Raw genomic sequence first — 20,892 nt, 5'->3', positions numbered from 1 at the left:
GTGGGGTTTATAAACTGTTCTGCAGCCAGCCACCAGGGGGCGATTCTGACGATTTGGCTTCAGTTTTGGAGAAGAGACATCACTTTAATTCTTCAGTGTGTTTTTTCCAATTGACTTTAAAGAATTCACGTTTTAATCTAGTGATTTTAGCCAATAAAATTACACCCGAGTTTTAAAAAATCCCTCAAAATAACAGTGATTGACCTTCGTGTCCTAAATAGTAACTTTTGTTCTGAATGTGCATGAGTGGAGAAAGTGGAACTTTCACTTCAGATCCTTTGTTTTCATCCAGCAACATTAAAACCCTCTTTTCTTTCTATTTACGTCATCAGGAGCGATTGTAAAACTTTTCTATTTTTACTCCTTATTTCTTTTCCTGCGTCATTCGTCCAAAACAAATCTTTTTTTCTTCTTCTCGTTTGACAAAGACATCAGAAAGCAGCCATTCCAGAGACAAGTCTTCCAGCGGCTCAGCGGCCTGTGAGTCTGGCAGCTCTCTCTCCGGCCTCCGCCAGGACCCAGACGAGGAGCCAGGCTTTGAGCAAACACACCATCAAAGAGGTCTGGGGGCCTCTGGTAAAAGCATCGGGTCTGCTGGTTCGTCCCACTGGTTCGGTCGTTTCAACTGGTCCCAGAGAGACGTGCAGAGGGTCACTGAGGCGTCCTCCTCCTCCTGCACACGTCTCCATGTGGGAGAGCTGCACGCCACTGGGCCTCTGCATAGAGCTGTGAGTCATGTCTGCTAAGACCCTGCAGAGTTATGCAGTTATGCAGAAAAAACATTGGAGAACGATAATGAGAAAATCCAAGATTATGCACTTGTGTGTTTTCTCCGTCTCTGATTGGTCCATTTGGGTAGTTGTGATCAGCTTCTGTGTTTCAGCAGGTGTAAAGTGAACCTGCTCACATCAAAGCCTGGACTCTGTCTGCAGCTGATGAGTTCATGTGATGGTTGAGTGAGAGTCTGTCTCCTCATCACGCAGTTCCTCACTCAGCCACAAGGTGGAACTGCAGCTAAGCATTTCAAGCTTTAACGCATCACAGGAAACACTGGTCCAGGTTCACATGGACTTTAAAAAAATTCCTAAATAACTAAATAACAAATAAACTGAACTCATGAGCTAAATTTGATAAAGATTTACTGAATCCAAACTACCTGTGTCTCAAAGTTCCCTGTTCCAGGAAAACTCTCTTCTGTGCGTGCTGCTGAGAATCAAGTTTGAAGACCAGATCTCAGTAGATATTTTTAAATGTGTTTTCCCAAATTAAATAAGCATTAGTGTAAACTAACAGAACCAGGATGGAAGTCAGTAGAGCTCACAGCTCCACGAGGCCCAAGAGTCGCCTCATGAAACATCATCTAAAATCACTAGATCTGGATTTTTATTTGGATCTGCATCAAATTCCTTAGAAATATCCATCCTCTAAACACATGTCATGGAAATGGCTTTTTGTAGTTTTAAGTATAAGCTGTGTTTTAATTAAATGGATGATGAACAAGAACATATTAAACTTCGATGTGTTCGTAATTCTTGCTTTTAAAATCGAGGCTGAGTCGAGTTTCAGAACGTATTATTCATCCTGTGCAGTTACAGCTGAAGCAGATGTGATTAAACTCTGTGCAAATATTCTACTGGAGTTGATCTGTCAAATATCTTTGTATTAAAATACATAACTGTGAGAGTCAGAGGGAAATCAGGACTCATGTCTTCTTGAACGAAGCCACTGAGCTGCTGAGATGTAGATATCAGATCAGACATGTGGATTCTACAGAGTGGGTGGAGCCTGACCTTTTATGCACATTATCCTCTTTTCTTTCTCCATCTAAAGTTCCACAGATGTGACTTTTAAAGGAAGAGATGGAATCAGAGTGCGGCTCCATCTCACACACAGCAGGAGTTCTGTGGCAGTGACAGATCTGTCCTGAGAACAGGAGGTGGAAGGTGTGTTTGTGAAACCTCACGTGAACCCCCGGCCTCATTTGAAGATCCTGCAGTAGCTCGGAGACACGAGTTCAGACGGCAGAGGGAGCACAGCAGTGATATAATGAATCCTATAAGAAGAAAGAGGACGAGGACGCGTCAGGAGGAAAAACATGTCGTTATATTAAAAAAGGAGCAAGAGGACGAACACCTTGAAAAGCTGCTCTGACACCTGGAAGACGTTATCGACCACCTGTGGGAGTGAGGGAACCAATCGAGGTGAAGGACTCACAGCAACCTGAGCACAGAAAAAATGCGTTTCATTCCCACCTCATATTGCAGCTGTTGTGCCCTTGAGCAAGGCACGCACTGCCCAGCTCCACTGGAGCAGGAGGAATCAGCTTGTTGGAGAATGAACCTGGAGAAAGTGAGTTTAGGTGAGTTGAGAGGTGTGATAAGCTCCAGCTCCAACATGATTTGTTCCAAACTGTTTTATCTCTTTTCTTTAATGGCCTAACCCCCCCCCCCCTTTACCTCTCCGTGTCCAGGATAACAAACCATTTAATTGAACGTGTTTGACATTTACTGGGTTTCAGCTAATTGGCCGATTGAAGAGATGAATTATTGATGGTATTTCTTTGCCGTGAGGGAATTTGTCTGGATATGACACATGTAAGCAGGAGAGATAATAAGCCCCGCAGTGTAGGAACATTTCCACTTTAACCTCTTTACTTTCTCATTTTGTTTCCATCAAAGCTCCATTTTGTGTATTTCCTTTGTGTTGTTTTGTTATTTGCCCGCTGCAGCTTAAAAAGCCGATTTCCCCACAGTGACATCATTAAACTTTCATCTGGTGTTATTGCTCCACATTAAGGACCCGCAGAGAGAGAGCGGCTGATGGCGGCCGTTCAGGTGCATTTTATCATTTAGGAAATCAACAGGTAGGAGCAGCCAATCCCAGGATATGGTGCTGCTGAGTGAGGACGCCTGCTGCTGGGAGCCACTTCGCTTAGAGGCTGATGTTCTGGTTACTGGAGGACGTGAGGTTCTGGAGCCGGCGGCCGTCAGAGCTCAGCGGCTGAAACGCTGTGTGTGTGGTCCTGATGGGGGGGGGGGGGGGGGGCAAAGGATGCACATAATCGAATCATTACCAACACACACAGGACCATCACCGTGCAGCCACACACATACACACACACACACACACACATACTTTTGCATTTTTGCTTGAAAGCTGACAATTATCAAATCCCAGCTAAACCTAACCTAACCTAAAACATGTCTTCAAACTCAAATGCAATAATTTACATTATGAAGATATAGTTTTTGTCCCCATAAGGACAATGAGGCCCAAAAGTGTCTCCACAATATGAGAAATACCTGTACCACACACACACACACACACACACACACGCGCACAAACTACACATGTCAAACTGTTTGAGAGAAAGTCTTCAAACATATTATTGCTGAACTTAAACTCTTTTCCAAAATGATTCCTGCAGACGTTCTGTGTTTGGTGTCTTTTGAAACTCTGGGATTTCAACTCGAGTCTAAAATAAAAAGGTGTTGGATCTAATAAAGTTCTAAATGGAACTGGATCATATTAAAGGTTCTGTTTGATTCAGCTGCATTTGAACCAAAAGGAAAGTAAAAGTCTTTTGGCTCCGGTGGGACCCGAGTCTGATAAACTCCCACAGAGGATTCTGATGATGTAACGAAGCCTAAACACTCAAAAATGATATTAATCAATAATCTATCAAATATAACATTTACCTTGAGTCTCCTTATCAGAGGAAGTTCTGTGAGAGAGAAAAATGGCTTAAAACTGTTGACGTGCTGTGAACGTGCACACACGTAAACAAAGACTGAGTCACACAAATGAGCACATAAACAAACAAACAGACACACACACACACACACACACACACACACACACACACACACACACACACACACACAGCTGATAAAATACCAGTGTTGTGTTTACAGGCATTCCTGCTGATGTTAAGTCGGGCCAGGATTTGGTGTGTGTGTGTGTGTGTGTGTGTGTGTGTGTGTGTGTGTGTGTGTGTGTGTGTGTGTGTGTGTGTGTGTGTTGTGTGTGACGTCTGGAAATAATTAAGATAAGGGCCAGAGGGGAGGTGAGTGGGGGAGGGGAGGGGAGCTGATGGACATGCATCTCCTGGCTATATTTAGCTGAGTGAGGTTTTCTCAGGCGGGTCGGCTCCTCGTCCCTGCAGAGCCGGGGTTCTTCTTCTTCTGTGGTTTCTAACCCGAGACTCCTTCAGTCTCCTGAGGACAGATTGTGAGGAACATGAACGACGTCCCTTTGATGATGTCACAGGTTCGGAGATTATTTTGCATTCGTACTTGTACTAATGAGAACTGCAGTAACCAGAGCACTAGAGGATATAATACTTACTTAAGGATAGAGTTTCTACTATGGAATGTAAATAAAGATGGACGACACATCTCGACTTCCTCTCATAACACGGGCGTGTGAGTTATTGACCAAGTTTTGTTTTTATTTACCTTTTACTTTGGTGTTCTTTGAAACCTTTTCAGGATTTGAGAAAAGATGTGTGCACTTTTAGATTTGGTGCATGTCCCATCCATGAACGTGGAGGAGGCAGGGTTTCTACCACCTATCCTGCAGCCAGCCACCAGGGGGAGATCAAGATGATTTGGCTTCATTTCCAGGAAGCGGCTCCATCTTTATATACAGTCTATGTTCGCTAATAGTATCATTAATAATGCATCACTCTTTGTAGACAGATCAGCAACAGAAGCAGATGTAATATTGGTAGAACTAAAAACAGGTGTTTTCCCAGTTGTGTACATCAGTCTGTTTGTTTAATACTTGTGTTGTGAACGATTAATCATAATTTAGGGCTTAATAATCTCACTTCCGTTAATAAAAACCAAGATATTAAACTACACCAGTCTTTTCTTACACCTTTAAACTTTAGAAGAAGTCAACTGAGCTTTTAAAGAAGAATAAAAAAGTTAAGCTGTTGAATTTCCAGCTCGTATCTTCTGAGTGTTTCTGCTGCAGGCATCGAACACTCGCTGTGTGTACGTGCGCGTCCCTTTCTACTGTAGCGCTCTGTACCTGCAGCATGATTCTGCAGACGGGTGGGATTTGAACCAAGTCACTGTAACGCAGCTCAACGCGGAGCCGCTTCGGCCCCGAGGCGTCGAGACGTCGTAAAGACAGACAGCTCCACCTCAGCAGCATCAAACCCACAGAGAGGCCTGAGCTGCAGAAAGAGGAGGAAGAGGAGGAGGAGGAGGAGGAGGAGGAGAGTAGGATGAGGAGGAAGAGAGGAGGAGAAGAGGTGGAGGAAGAGGGGAGAAACACAGCTCAGGAGGCAGAGCGTTTCTTCTGTGAAAGTTTCTGCAGCTTCAGGCCTGAATCCATTCACACAGAAAACATTTAGTCTGATGCTTCACGAGGGTTTTTCAGGCCTATTAGGCCGATTTCCATTTCAGTACAAAAATCAATACACATAAACTGAGCGTGCACGTTTATCTCTATGATGCTGGTGTTACTGTGCATGTCAGAGAATTCATAAAGACGTGATGTTGTGTTGAGGGATCATCTGCAGCAGCGACCAGGGGATGAGGAACATCAGGGTCACAGGGGGAGGAACCAGACAATAATAATAATCATATGATAAGAAACACACACAACATGCCTCACATGATTTGTGTATTGTATATTGTCGTCCTATTGTTATATTATGCAAGTAAATCAATCAACCCAGTAAAGCAATCTGTAGAAAATAGTTAAAGCAAACAATAACAAACAATTTAAAAGCTATTTCCTGTTTCATAAAGTTAAGTTAAAGTTAACTCTGAGGTTTTTGAAAATAAAATAAATTTGTTTGATTGGTTGAAGCCATCAATTATACAACTGGTAACTACTGCTTTGAAAAAGTTGAGAATCTGAACTAAATGTTGAGCTTCTGCACAGTTTTAATAATGAGACATATTTCCTAACACTATATTATTATCGATTTGTTATTAAAGTAAATCATAATGAAAAGAACAATGGTGTTAAACTGGTGCTTTAACAAGGCCAGCAGTGAAATCCCTCTGTATCTGTGATGTAACATACGTAACAGCCATGAACCTGTTTCTGTGCTTGTGTCAGAGAAAAACCTCCCGAGCAGAGAAACTGAAGGAGATTGTGAAAGTCGGAGATTTCTGATTTCCCAGTAACAACACAACACACTCACCTGGGAGCTGCAGGAAACTGGGAACGTTTCACATCAAGACATCAGCCAACAGCCTGGGGAATAGAGCGCAGGAAATATGAAACCCAACCCCTTCCTGTCCAACGCTGAGTGTGTGTGTGTGTGTGTGTAGCTGTGTAGTGTATGTGCAGATGTACAGCAGGGTGGGGCTGATAAAGACTAGACTTACTTTGATAAAAGAGAAAAAAAATAAAATTGGTACGAGCATTAACAAGCATATGTGAAGCTATTTTATTTTATTGTGTCTGTATACATCTCTTTACATGACCACTATAAACCAGTAGAGCCTCATTATCCCTGTGAGAGGCTTTGTTAGAAAGACAATTCAAGAATATAAGAAGTAAAAATTTATAATTTGAATACACATTCAGGACAAAGATGTCAAAGAATGAAACCGTACAAACTGTTCTGATCTGATTCTGTAACTTTCTCCATTTGGACCTACACACGATATGTTCTCTGCTGTCAGGACTCATGGATTCTGTATTTCACACATTTCTGTTGTGAACAATTTTGTGAGTGAAACGCTTCATTAACTTCAAGTAGAAAAGTTCAAACGACCTTGAATCACTTCCTTATTTTCCTCCTGTGCAGCTGTGACTGACTGTCAACGACCTCTGAGTGACACAGTGACACAACAACAGTTTGTGTGTTTAAAATAAAATAACTACTTAAAACCAAACTTACTAAAAAGATGAAGATGTGAATAGACACCAAAACAAAAAAACTTAATCCAATGTCAGAAACCCTCTTTGAGAAAAATGTATTTCACTTTAATTTTGACTAGTTTGGTTCACGTCCCATTCGATAACATGGAGGATGCAAGGTTTATGAGCTACGCTGCAGACAGCCACTAGGGGGCAACCGAGAGAGCTGTCATGTCATCTAATCTATGTAAATGTGAACTGTGAGATAAACTTGCAGAAAATTACAAGCTGTTTGTTTTAGCTTCTTTTAGCTCGTTGTTTTTGCTGAATGTGCAAATATGCTTTGCTATAAAGTGACCTGTGTGTTTCTGCTGCCCCCAAGTGGCCAAAAATAAGTTAACATAGCTTGATTATAGAGGTAATACATCTTTAACCTGTTTTCAGTAGGTTTACATTTTCACTTTGAGTTAAAATGATTTTTTTGGCCCCTGTGATGATTTTTGTGATTTTGTTTCATGTCGAGTTTCCCTTTTGAAATTAAACGAGATTAAATAAAATGAAAAATTACATCCAGTCATTTTTTCCGACCATCAGCTCCTGGTTACTTCAACGCTCCTCTGAGTCATCACACACGTTTCAGGAAAAAGCTCTCATGTTTCTATAAATGTTCCTCAAACCTCCGTGAACCAATTAATCTTTCATTTTGAGTCACATCTCTCCAGCGGGTTTGGAGCCGGGAGGTTCTTCACCTTCACGCGGCCGGCGAGCTGCAGGTAGGACCAGCCTGTAGGAAAGAAAAACAGAGACATGTGGCTTTAATGTGGATTCAGGGCCTGGAGCCGGGACCTCCGTGCAGCCTGGAGACCGTGAAAACACACCTCGGGACGAGAAGCAGCTCGACACACACATTCCTGCAGCCAGATATCTGAAGTATGTGCTGTGGTTCCACTGCAGCTCTCACCTGAAAGACGCTGAGCAGGGCAGGAGAAAACACAAAGGTCTGGAAATCATCACAATGTGGGTTCAGTCTCTCTCTTGGAGAAGTTCAGAGCTGGAGCAAATCAAGTTGGAGAGATGGCACTCCTCTTTCCTGTTTTTATATTTAATCTTATTTCCTTTTCTTTAAATGTTATTTTAACAAGTTTATCTTTAATGTATGTAAAGCACTTTGAGCTGCATTCCTTGTATTAAAGGTGCCGTACAAATACAGTTTATTAATATTATTATTAAATTACAGCCAATGGAGTTAATTTCCATCTGATATTTGATGTGTTTGTTGTTTATCTCAGTTTTTCTTGTCAGATCAAAGCTCCAGAAGCGACAGAACAGAGAAGATGAAACATGCAACTACAGGATCAAAGGAGGAAGTTCCTGCTTGAGAAGAAAGACATTCTAAAGAAAAGGAATTAATAATGTTTCACTTCAGGTCAAATGGGTTTAGCATCGTTTTGGGGCCAGAAGGAAAATGAGTCTTCTACCTTCAATACTTCGATTTGAATTATCAACATCGTGCAGAGTTTAAAACACAACACAATAAAAACAATTAGGAAACAGTTAGCAGATGAAGTCTTATGTCTCATCCACAGTGAACCACCTGCTCCCAGTCGGAGCAGTTACCAGTTTGCTGTAATGTCCCTGTGACCTCAGCTGAGTGTGGATTAAACTGCTGCTCGTATAAAACTAACAACCGACATTCAGATTTTACAGCCGGCTCTCAATCCAACTGCTTCCTTCTTCTTCTCTCCTCCCACTGCAAAGTCTTTACAGGAAAGAAATGGTCCTTAAAACATTTCCGTTTCATGAGAATGTCTGAAATAATCAATTTTTTTTATATTAAATGTAAACTAAACCGTGAAGCGACTTCAGTCTTCAGACTTCTGCACAGTAACAGTAGTAAAAGTATTTCAAGTTTGCGGTTTTGAGTGTAAATCTCAAGTGAGAATAGAAACGACGGATAAAACACAAATCTTGTCTGTTAGAGAGATTTCTTGATCGCCCCCTGGTGGCTGGCTGCAGTGTAGGGAGCTTAATCTTAGCCTCCCCCTGGTTAGTGGCGGGGACATGGAAGAACAATTCCAGTTGCATGTCCAAACATTTTTTCCGTTGAGCTTTTATTAGTTCTTTGATGCTACATGGGGGGGGAAACGTCATGATTGACAGCTGGGACTGACTCATGGTTTTAGACTCTGGCTCCAAAAAGATGGCGGCATCCATATCCGGAATATTTTGGCTTCGTTTCTGGTGAGTGGGAGGAAGTGGTGACATCTTTATTTACAGTCTGTGGTTGAAATGAAGATTATTTTTTCTCTCCACTGTGAGAACTGTTGAGTTTCTCTTTAATATTTCACGGCATCAACCTCACCGGTGCCTTTTGTTTCCAGAAACTCGATTCATCTTCTCCATGACGGAGGCAGAAAGTGTTGATTCTACAATTTGTGATACAGCTGCAGAGTCTCCAGGTCACGTGACAGAGTGACGCTCTACCTGAGAGAGCAGCTTTAGTTCAAATCCCCTCTGGTTCGATTCCTCAGACTCGAAACAGTCAAAACCTCCCGTTCGCTGGGAAAGTCCCAACATCAGGTGAACACAGAAATCCACATGTGTTTAAGTCATCCTCTGACCTCACGTAGGTGTAAAGTTTCCTGCTGTTAGAGGCACGCACGCACACACACACACACACACACAGACACACACACACACACGGTGAAGATCTCTCTGTCCAGCTGGAGACTATTAGTGTTTCTCCGGCCCACAGGAAGTCGGCCATCATTTCAGGCTGACAGGTACATGGAAGGATCTCACCGGCGCTGAGCTCGGCTCCTCTGTTCAGACGTCAGCTCTGTAATTCCTCACAGCGTCCTGGCGTTGGTTCTGATCGGTTCTGATCAGCTGAAGGGAAACATCTCGGTTTATGGACTCGTTTGACAACACGAGACGAGTCCGACTGAGACGCAGCACACATTTATTTCTCCTGCTCTCTTTTTTTGTCTTCACCTGTGTTTGTTCTGGCAGTTTGCTGACAATCATCCTGCTTCACATTCATCCACATTCTAGAACATCAGTAAAACACAATGTTCTCTCATCCAGTCACCGGAGCTGCTGGGGTTGAGTGTGGTGGAGGGAAGAGGACACAAGTTAGAAGAGTCCCTGAGCCGAGCGTCCTGAAGCTGGGCCACAGTTTGAGACTTTACTTTTTATCTCTGCCAAGGAGGATCATGGTTTTCTGATAGTCCCTAAATTGACGAAGGTGTGAGTGTGAGCTGGTTGTGTGTCTCTTTGTGTCGTGCCTGCTCACAAGTGTCCGTCTTCATCACATTAATGGTGATACTATGTTTTTATTGGTTGTGTTCTATGGTCATTAATTTTGTTTCCCTCGGCTGGGGCAGCGATTCAATTTCATGCCAAAAGAGAACCGACTGAACCGAGCTGAGTAAAACGAGACCGAGCCGAACTGACTGACTGAGATAGATCATGTACATCCGTGTGTGTGTGTGTGTGTGTGTGGGTGTGGGTGTGTGTGTGTGTGTGTATGTGTGTGTATGCATGTTACATCATGCTCGAAATGTGCACTTCAAACTTCCAGCATCCTTATAAACATCTGACACCACAGATGGCTGGCACACACACACACACTCACACACACACACACACGCACACACACACGCACACACTCGCACACACACACACACACACACACACACACACACACACACACACACACCTCAGGAGGTCACGGCTGTCTCTTTGTATTAACTTGCCTGTAAATGTCAGTGTGGCTCACCGGTGCTGAGGCGCTCCATTCGTTACAATATGCTAATGAGAAACAATCCATTTACCTCAATTACCTCATTAATCTGATTAATAACAATCTCCACCTTCAGTTCACTGAGACGCTGGTGAGGTGTCGAGTTGTGCGTTTGATCCGGAGTCGCAGGTTTGAATCCCGTCTGTGCTCAGCTGACCAGAGCAGATCACAGATGTGTGCGTGTTGGGTTTCCTCCCTGAGTGCGGTCTTACAGGGATATTGTGTTACATCTATTTTCAGGAGCCACTGTGCTGATCATCTGTGAACCAATTACAAAGTGTGGACGATATTTTATACAGAATCTATTGAAAATAATAAAACCATATCTCTCATGACGCCGAAGCTCTCGTGTGACAAAGACCTGGTTTCTCCTGAATCATTAAAATGGCTGACACAGTCCATTCAGTCACTTTCTTTTCTTTCAGGTTCTTTCTCCTTTTCAGAAAATCTACCTTGAGCTTCTTTAGTGTCGTGAAGGTGACAACAGCCATGATGTGTCCATTTCATTAAAAATGCCAGTGTGAGACGAGCCCCTTGAAAGCCCCCGAAGTGCAATTATCTGCAAATTAAATATGCTGTCATGCTATTATCACAACCGTTTCCTTCTGCCCCGCTGGATCTCCATTTATTATTCAATTTTTTTATGCACTTCCCGTGTCTGGAGGTGTTGCCGGCGCTCCTGGTGAAGGTGGGCAGGAGGAGGGAGGCAGGAGGAGGGAGGCATGAGGAAGGAGGCTGGAGGAAGGAGACAGGAGGAGGGAGACAGGAGGAGGGAGTCAGGAGATGGTAGGCAGGAGGAAGGAGGCAGGTTGAGGGAGACAGGAGAAGGGAGGCAGGAGGAAGGGGGCAGGAGGAGGTAGGCTGGAGGAGGGAGGCAGGAGGAGGGAGGCTGGAGATGGTAGGCTGGAGATGGTAGGCTGGAGGAAGGAGGCAGGAGGAGGGAGGCAGGAGGAGGCAGGCTGGAGATGGTAGGCTGGAGGAAGGAGGCAGGAGGAGGGAGGCAGGAGGAGGCAGGCTGGAGATGGTAGGCTGGAGGAAGGAGGCAGGAGGAGGGAGGCAGGAGGAGGCAGGCTGGAGATGGTAGGCTGGAGGAAGGAGGCAGGAGGAGGCAGGCAGGAGATGGTAGGCAGGAGGAAGGAGGCAGGTTGAGGGAGACAGGAGAAGGGAGGCAGGAGGAAGGGGGCAGGAGGAGGTAGGCTGGAGATGGTAGGCAGGAGGAAGGAGGCAGGTTGAGGGAGACAGGAGAAGGGAGGCAGGAGGAAGGGGGCAGGAGGAGGTAGGCTGGAGGAGGGAGGCAGGAGGAGGGAGGCTGGAGAAGGGAGGCAGGAGGAGGGAGACAGGAGGAGAGAGGCAGGAGGAGGGAGACAGGAGGAGAGAGGCAGGAGGAGGGAGACAGGAGGAGAGAGGCAGGAGGAGGGAGACAGGAGGCGTCCTGCAGGCAGGGAGACGAGCAGCCGGCCCCGCTGTGGGTCAATGATCAGTTGGTGGTGGAGCGTCTGTAGTGCTGTTTACACGAGGGTCAAGACCGAGGGCGGAGGAGACGACTCTGAGAGAGCGAGAGGAGGGAAGAAGGAAGAGGGAGTTTCCTGAACACGTCTAAGTGCTGCGGCTGATTCACCATGTTTACAAATGTGTTTTTTTACAATAAAGTTTAAATCCAATGAGTTGCATCATCACTTTGAGTGCTTTGGCTTTATCATCAGATCCGAACAGACTGTGTTAAATCTGTGTTAAGACTAGGAACTCCTAGTACGGTGGATTTAGAATCTCCATAAAGCAAATCCCACTCTGCATGTTGTAAGACTGCAGGAGGAAGCTGGAGCACCCCCCCCCCCCCTCCACAGTCTTGTTTTTCTAAAGCACATCACAGGAAGCAGGAGATGTGTTGTTCTCCACCTGCATGATCTACATGAATTATCAAACACAGGCCCGTGTTCACAATGAGCTCGTTTGGCAGAACAACACTTGACTGGAGACACACAAACCCAGAGGAGCTCCTGACTGGAGACACATCACTCTCCACTCAAACAGATCATCAGAGGTATTTCTGTAAATTGATGCAAATGATCACAATCCGTCGGTGAAATGATCACAACATTTTAAGACACATTTCACGCTTTACCACAGCTGTTTACACAGATCTGATTTAAGGACGACTTTCATATATTCTTTGCTCGTTAACCCCCCCCCCCCCCCCCCCCATTTTTTCTAATTAACGAACCGGCTCCTCTTCTTTTTGTCTGTGAAGAGAACATCTCCCTCGGTTATAATCACACACAACAACAGAGTCTATCACAGACGATAACTTTCCCAGCCGGTGGATTAACGTGTCACTGAAGTTCAGAGGAGCAGAGCCAGGAGGAAGGTGGCAGGTTGAAGGGAGCGGGGGAAAAAAGAGCTTTTGAATATTAAACCAGGCTTTTATCATATCATCACGCTCGATACCTGTCTGGTGAGGGAGATGTGAAGCCTCAGTGACGGTCGAGTGTCAGAGCGGATTCTGGGGCGAGCAGAGAGAAACACTGTGAGGCTGTTTGATCTCCACTAAGTGCAATTAGTGTCAAAACAGTGAGGAGGGGAGGGAGGATGGATTCTGCTGATGGGAGGACGGGGAGGGGCTGAGGCTGGGGGGGGGGGGGGGGGTACCTGTGTGAGGATGAATGGGGCTCAGAAGATGGAGCAGGTTCATTTTGTGTGTAGGTAGATATCAGGAGCTAACGGCTGGAGGACGAGGGCGATGGTGTGTCGTCCATTATCAGGATCCTCCTGGAGCCAGCTGAGAAATGCATCACTGTCCCCCAGAGAGATCATCATTGGCTTTTTATAAAATCAATGCAATAACAAGGAGCAGTCAGTTAAATGTTTACAACTTTGTCCGAGCTCTTGAATATAGATTTTATGGCATTCTCAACTCTTCTTGTCAAATACTTTGCTTCTGGACAAATATTTTTTGTATATTTGTATATTTCCTTAAATATTTACAAAAGACACACTTTGACTTTAGGAGTGCAAAAAAGTTCTTGAAGCGTGAATTGTTCTTGAGACAAAAATACATATTTTGATACTGGACTTAGTCACAAACTTAATAATCAACGACTATAAATCTCTTGAATCCAGCATAATGTAATATTTGCTTGAAACGATAAATGTTCAATCAGGATGTTGGATTTTATGACACATTTTACTCGTCAAAACTTTGACTCTGGTTCCTCTTATTCTTTAATTTGACAAACTGGTTCCTCCTCTTGTTTTGAAGAGGAAATCTCCATCAGTATCACAAACACTGTTGATTTCTCCTGTCATCAGAATAAAACATGTGACACTCGCTCCTCCTGTAATTCTATGATCTCTCAGAGCATTAATTAAACAGCACAGTGTTTTTCTTTGAACTCATTTCCCCTTTTTTTATTCTCCAGTTGTTATCAGGAGAAGAACGCGACTGACTTTCATCTTGAATAATGTCACTGTGATGAGTCACAGGGACGACAACACGGTGACTTTACCCCTCGACTCAGACACGGAGCGATATCCCATCATACACTGGGGCTGAGGCAAGGGTGATCTCATCTCTGATGGGATGTGAGACTACAGGGAGTGCGTCGAACACCATATCAGATTATGAAGCTCAATCCTGCGATTAAAAGAGGAGTGGGATTTAAGATCAATGGCTTATAAACTGACACAGAAGGTAGAATGGTGCTTGTACCACCAGGTCCTCTCAGAGCTGCAGCACAGTTAATATGCCTGTTTGGTTTTTCATCTTGATCCATGAATCATCCTCTGAATGGAAAACCAGTGAAAAAGTCTCATAAAGTTGAAGAAAGTGGAAGAAAAACCAAAATCCTGGATGAATTAAAAAACCACCAACACCAACTGACATCTGGATTTTGTCTGAAATGGGAGAAGAGACAATCTGCATCCATGACTCTGCAGTAGACACAGGTTCTCATCAGCACTGATGGAAACACTCAGGTGAACGGGTGTCTTTTTAAATCTGGAAGTAAATCACCATGAATGTTCTTGTTGTTGTTTTTCTTCTCTGGAACAATGTGCAATCGCCTAGCTTCTCAGAATTCTGTGTTTGTGACGTCCACCACTGCTCACAGATGGTTTAACCTAATTTAAAAACAGTGTGCACTTTTAAAAGAAGCTGTGGAGATCAGTGTTGAAGAAAGAAAGTAGAGAATATTTGGATTTTCGGCCCATTTGTCTGGATCCTCGCTCGCTTGATGAAAACTTTCTCGGCCCAGGTTCCATCCTTCCATCTGGTTTTGTTGACATCCTTCTGACAGATACAGAAACCAAAAGACACAACTCACCAATGCACTATACTCAGAAATATGACTTTAAAGACTTTGTATTATTCATAGCAGGTGGTTTAATTCAATATATCTGACCTGCCCGTGTGTGAGCAGCATCTCATCTCCCCACTCATGTGCCCACGGAGCCGATCCTCAGAGGTAACACACACTAAGTGGAAGTGTAATCACAGGCGGGCCCCTGGTGTCTGCGTGGACTCTGCTGGATGAAGAGTTTACAACATGATTTAGAATTATGAGTCTGTGTGTCACACGAGTAAACACACACTGACATCCTGTGGGAATAACAGCAGAGCAGCACCGACTACACACACTCTCCTGGAGGTTGTGTGTGGAGCGCTGGGAGCTGGAGGTCAGATTATAGACTTAGAGAACGTGTAGACATAAGTGAAGGCAGATAAAAAGTCATCAATCTTAAAAACAAGTGTATTTTTATTAAATTTGAATTATTTAAGACTTATTTGAAGATGTTTTAATCTCTTTGCAACTACACACAGTAAAGAAATAGACAGGACAATAATATTAAAGTCTTATAATATTTCCTATAGTCCAATTATTTCACTGGCAGAGAGTGATGATCACGAATGTTTGAAATAATCTGAATTGAGACTTATTTAGGCACCATATAAAATCGGTATGTTTTTTTATGAAAATAAATCGGCGTAAACTTAAAAAAAACTTAAATATAAACTCAAATAAAATGGACCTGTGTCCATAAACCTTTTTTTGACTTTGACAAAATGTCCAAAATACCTTAAGATTAATAAAAACAACTGTGTGAGGGGCTCTAAGTTTATTAACAGGATGGAAACAATATCATACACTTTGTTTTCTAAAATGTTCCCAATCTTTGCGTTTATTAAATCCTACAGCAGATTCAATATTTTACATCTAATCTAAATCTTGTTTATTAATTAATTTTCAAGGGTCAGCGTGAAGCTCAAAATGGCTGCTGTGGGAATAAGGTCAGTGGGTGTGATGCAGGAGGCCTTTGTTCCACGAGGAGTGAGGACGGCCCCGTCATGTGACTTCCATGTGTCCGGAGCCGCTGCAACAAATGAGGTCAGCCTTCAGGTATGGGGGGGGAGCGCTTCGTTATACACACACACACAGGCACGCAATAAAAACACACACCCCCAGCGTGTAGAAGGCCTTTCACTGTGGTACCTCACACACACAAACATACACAAACACACACAAACACACACACAAACACTCTGCCTGGTCCCAGTGGAGATGAAGTGATGCACGGTGACATCAGTCGCTCCTGCTCCTGCATGTGACTCATTACGATGGCCACTACGCCGCTGACCATTATCACTGCTGAGCGAACAGGCCTGGTTATCACCGCACACATCACCTGAGCTGCATCTCACCATTGTGATGTGACCACGATGATAATCACCGCACAGGAAATGAAAGTCCTGCAGGAGAGAAGAGGGGCTTTCATCCAGAGGGAGGTGTGGATTCATTCTGAGGATGAACAGTGGACGTGGGGAGGCAGCTGCATCGGGGAGTTCACGTGATTTTGTATGTTTAAAGCTGCCTTTATGTATTTTGGCCACTAGGGGAGCTACATTAAATCCAATAAATCTCTCTACTTCTTCCAACTGTGCAAAAATGAAGCCAAAAGATCTCACATGGCTGCAGCCCTCAAGGAACACGTGAACACGCTTCACTGCCACATCACATTCCAACCTTTTGTCTCGTAAACACAACAATGTCCAAAATTCATGTTCACCGATGGAGAAAAAAACGACATGTGGCACCTTTAAAAACGTGATTGTGTCTTTTTAGGAATCGTGACACAGATTTCTTGTTCCCACCAAATGGGAGATGATTCAATTTGCTCCTCAGACATTGAGGACGTCTCAGAATTACACAAATAGAAGAGAAATATAGAAAAATAGACCAAGGTGGATAAAAATGGATGTGAATGAGCCACGCAGCTCATGTGTCGGCTGTCAAAACAAACCACTGAAAGAAAAGAGGTGTAAAGCTGTAGAGGTGTGTGTCTGTGCGTGTGTCTGTGTGTGTGTGTCTGTGTGTGTGTGTGTGTGTGTGTGTGTGTGTGTGTGTGTGTGTGTGTGTGTGTGTGTGTCATATTACAGTCGATTGAAAAAATGTTAATGCAAGAGTATTGTTTAATCCAGGTTTTATTTAGATTAAGTTGTGACAGACACATAAATGTCCATAAATGATTCTGAATACACCATAACCTTTATTTAGTTATTATTATTTATTTCATAGCAACCCTTTGAGTCCACATGGTGTTTGCTCATGTGACACTGGAGTCCACCTCCTCACTTTACCTATTACCTGCTTTCCGCTTGTGTTCAGACTGTTATCACATGGACAAGCAGACACCCACACACACACACACACACACACACACACACTCACATGTGCACACACACACACCTGTGTGAGTGGTCAGCCAACTGAACCTTGGTTTACCTGTTAGAGCCAAAAACACAGCTCCAGACTTTGTCCTGTCAAACACACGAGCTCTTATCTCAGGTGACCGGATGAGACTGAAACTGTCTCAATCGATGAGAGATCAATAAAAAAAGTGCTGCACCTGATTAGAAACCCAATAATCAGGTTATAGAAATGAGGCTGTCTTTAATTATAACACACACATGGATGAGTCAGAGTTCAGAGGACGATCTAATCTCTGTGTACAGACGTGTTACAGGTAGAAACTGAGCTGAGGCATCAGAACCGACCAACGTTAATCAACCTGGTTGTAAAGTCAACATTTCCCAGCAGAGAGTTTCCTTCCCTCCAGGTTTGTGTCCTTCTCCTGGCTCCTAATGTCACGCAGCTTCACAGACTCCATTGTATTTCATTAACGGAGAGAGAGAGCGAGACAGAGAGAGAGAGAAGCATAAGATGGAGTCACTCCCTCTCTCCCTTGCCTCATGAAGCCAACCTGAGGACTCGCCCCTGCCAGTTCTCCAGCCTCTCATCCAGACAACTGATTTGTTCCCTCATTACTCATCATGTTCCCTCATTACTCATCCTGACATGAGCCCCTTTGTGGAGATGAATAAGTCGAGCTGGAGTTAATAGATTTGATGTTTGGGATGATTTAACATTTTTGAGCGTGGCTCCGTTTCTTTCTTCAAAGCTTCAGCTCATCAGATTAGAACCGAGTTAACAGAGGTTCGATCAGAGAGGACAGCTCTGCTCCGAAGTCCAGATCCAATAGAACTAATACAGCAACGTTAGAATTAAAAGAAGTTTCACATGAGAGAAGAGAAGGTCTAACGGCACCAGGACACTTTTATCACAGCGGTTTGGTTTGTTTCTAATATTTAACAACCTTGATATTTAGGGAGGGAAAGGTATTAAACATTAAAGCTGTAAAACTGATTTTATAATGTTATCAGATAGGTAATGAATTTTAATATATGTCCTGTACAACGTTGGGGACGTTGCAGTGATAACAGGAGCATTTGGTTGGACTTTAATTATTCTCTATTTATTTAGCAGCTTTTCTAGATTGACACTCAAAACACTTCACATTCCAGTTTCACCCGTTCACACTGAATGGAGGAGGAGGAGGAGGAGGAGGAGGAGGAGGAGGAGGAGGAGCCGGGGATCAAACCACCAACATTCTGGTTAGTGGACGACCAGCTCTCTCTCCTTAGCCACAGGCAGCCGCCCACAACTTTGCCAGTAAACAGCTGATAATATGATATTAATGTTAAATGAATCTTTGCAGCTCTGATGCATTCACTGTCAGTTTGAGGCCACACGTGGGACATGTGAGAAGTTTTGGGCAGTTTCTCTTTTTTTGTGATCTAATGTTTATACAAACACATACAAACACACAAATGTCTTTCTCCTCTGAGACTTCTCATAATACCATAACAAAATGAGGCATGAGGACATGTTAGCCAGGTGGGGGTGGGGGTGGGGGGTCTTTAGACGTACATGGTCATTAATAGTTTAACACTAACAGGTTCAGGGGTTAAATTCCCTGTTGTCAGATCCAGCTTCACTCTTAAAGGTAGAACCCCTGCTTCACGCATCACAAAGGAAACTGCTGATGAAGGAATAAAAAAGGAATTCAGCCCGAGGGTGAAGCCGCTCTTCAAAGAACAATACTCACAGTCGATTGGCCGAGTCTCGTCAGAGAGATTTCCAGCAGAAAATACAACTGAAAAGAGGAATAAAGGCCCGGGAGCCCCCTGAGCCTCAATATTCATGTCAATACCAAATTAGCATTGAATAACGGCGTCCATTTCCTCTTTCACTGACGATCACCTGTAGAGACGTTGTCATGTAGCACAGCACTAAAGCCCCCGAGAGGAGAGGAGCCTGTGGCCCTTCATATCCTGTCAGTAGGAGATTCAATTAAAGCATTACTGTTGTGTCGCGGGGGGGGGGGGGGGGGGTCAGGCATTGTCACTGTTCCCTCCATCGGTCACAACTTTCATTTGAGCTAATTCCACAACATTTAACACACAACAAGCAAAACTCTGATATTTGTGACATTACCCTCACAGTATCTCTCTCAGTGTACTTCAAAAGTTTGACCATGTTTATTATAATGGATCTTTGTGTATTCTGTGGGTGACTGGATAATGAAGAAGCACATTTTACCTTATAATGTCTATTGTACTAAGAGCAGTGATCATAATATATAATTTACTTCAATATGAAAACATAAATACCACAATTTAATGTATAACTGCACCTTGGGCCTTGTCTGCTGTAGAATCCAGCCTCTTGTGCTTTGGTCGGTTCATGTGCTGCCATGATAAGAACCTCTGTGCTGGTGGTTCTCTTGATATCAGACACTTCCTCTAATTGTCAGAGGTACAAACTTGTCTATCAATATTTCTACCCCTTCACTACCATGTGCAAACTTCTCATATTGTACAAATATAGCATTTATTTCTGAGGATGTAGAGAACAGACACTCCAGAGACCGACCGGATTCAAAACCTTCACAGACACGGGCCAATATTAAGACTTTTATTTTGACAAAATAAACTAAATATGTGCATTTATTTTAGTTTAGTTGTATTTGTGTGTTTGTAAATTGCCATCATAGTGGGACTAATAAAGGTGTATCTTATCTAATCTTATTTTATTCTATCTAATCTAATCTTATTGTTTATAAATGTGTTTAATCTGTTACATACCAAGCCGCAGTTACATTTCCTTTTTATACGGGTTTGATAACAACATGTTAGGAATAGTTTGTACTCATCATCTCAAATATCACGATCTAAGATTTATTTAATCTCTTATATCATCTGCCCCCAAAATCCCTATAGTATATATAGCTTTCAAAATAACTAGTGTAAATCTTAATACTCTTGTAAGACTTGTTTAAATTCTGGTAAAAGAAATTGTGAAAGTTTCACTTACTTCAAGCTGAATTGCAGAGAAATACTTTATGTTTAGAAATTACCTGCGACTCATCAGAAAACCCACCCCCCCCCGGCTCTAGATATATTTGACTACAACACACATTGTGCTGATCTCAAACATCCAAGCAGCGACCAGATTACCGGCGTGCGATCCACAATGAAACACCCCCCCCCCCCCCCCCCCCCCGTCTCCCTCCTGCATTAAAAACCCACATAATCCAATCCATGCTCATTTATGTTCCCACTGTCGTGTCAGGCGTGTGAAGGCAGCACGGCAACAATGAAACACCTTTGAACAATGCACATAATCTCAGGCTTTCAGTCCCTCCTGTTAATCCTGCAGTCTAATTTCAACATCACCCCCCCCCCCCCCCGCCCCCCCATCTTCCAGTGTCAGAATATGCAGAGGAGGCTTGTTGGTTGCTTGTTGTTGCACCTGGTGCGTCGGAGCTGGAAACCCGATCGGCCGGCAGGTACGAGAATAGCTCGACGGCCGCGTGGAGGCAGCTCCCCTGACCTGAGCTGAACTGTCATTGAACTTCTGTCC

This window comes from Pleuronectes platessa, chromosome 13 (genome assembly GCF_947347685.1).
Source record: "Pleuronectes platessa chromosome 13, fPlePla1.1, whole genome shotgun sequence".
NCBI lineage: Eukaryota > Metazoa > Chordata > Actinopteri > Pleuronectiformes > Pleuronectidae > Pleuronectes > Pleuronectes platessa.
The sequence above is the reverse complement of the archived record's forward strand: the minus strand, read 5'-3'. Positions refer to the sequence as shown.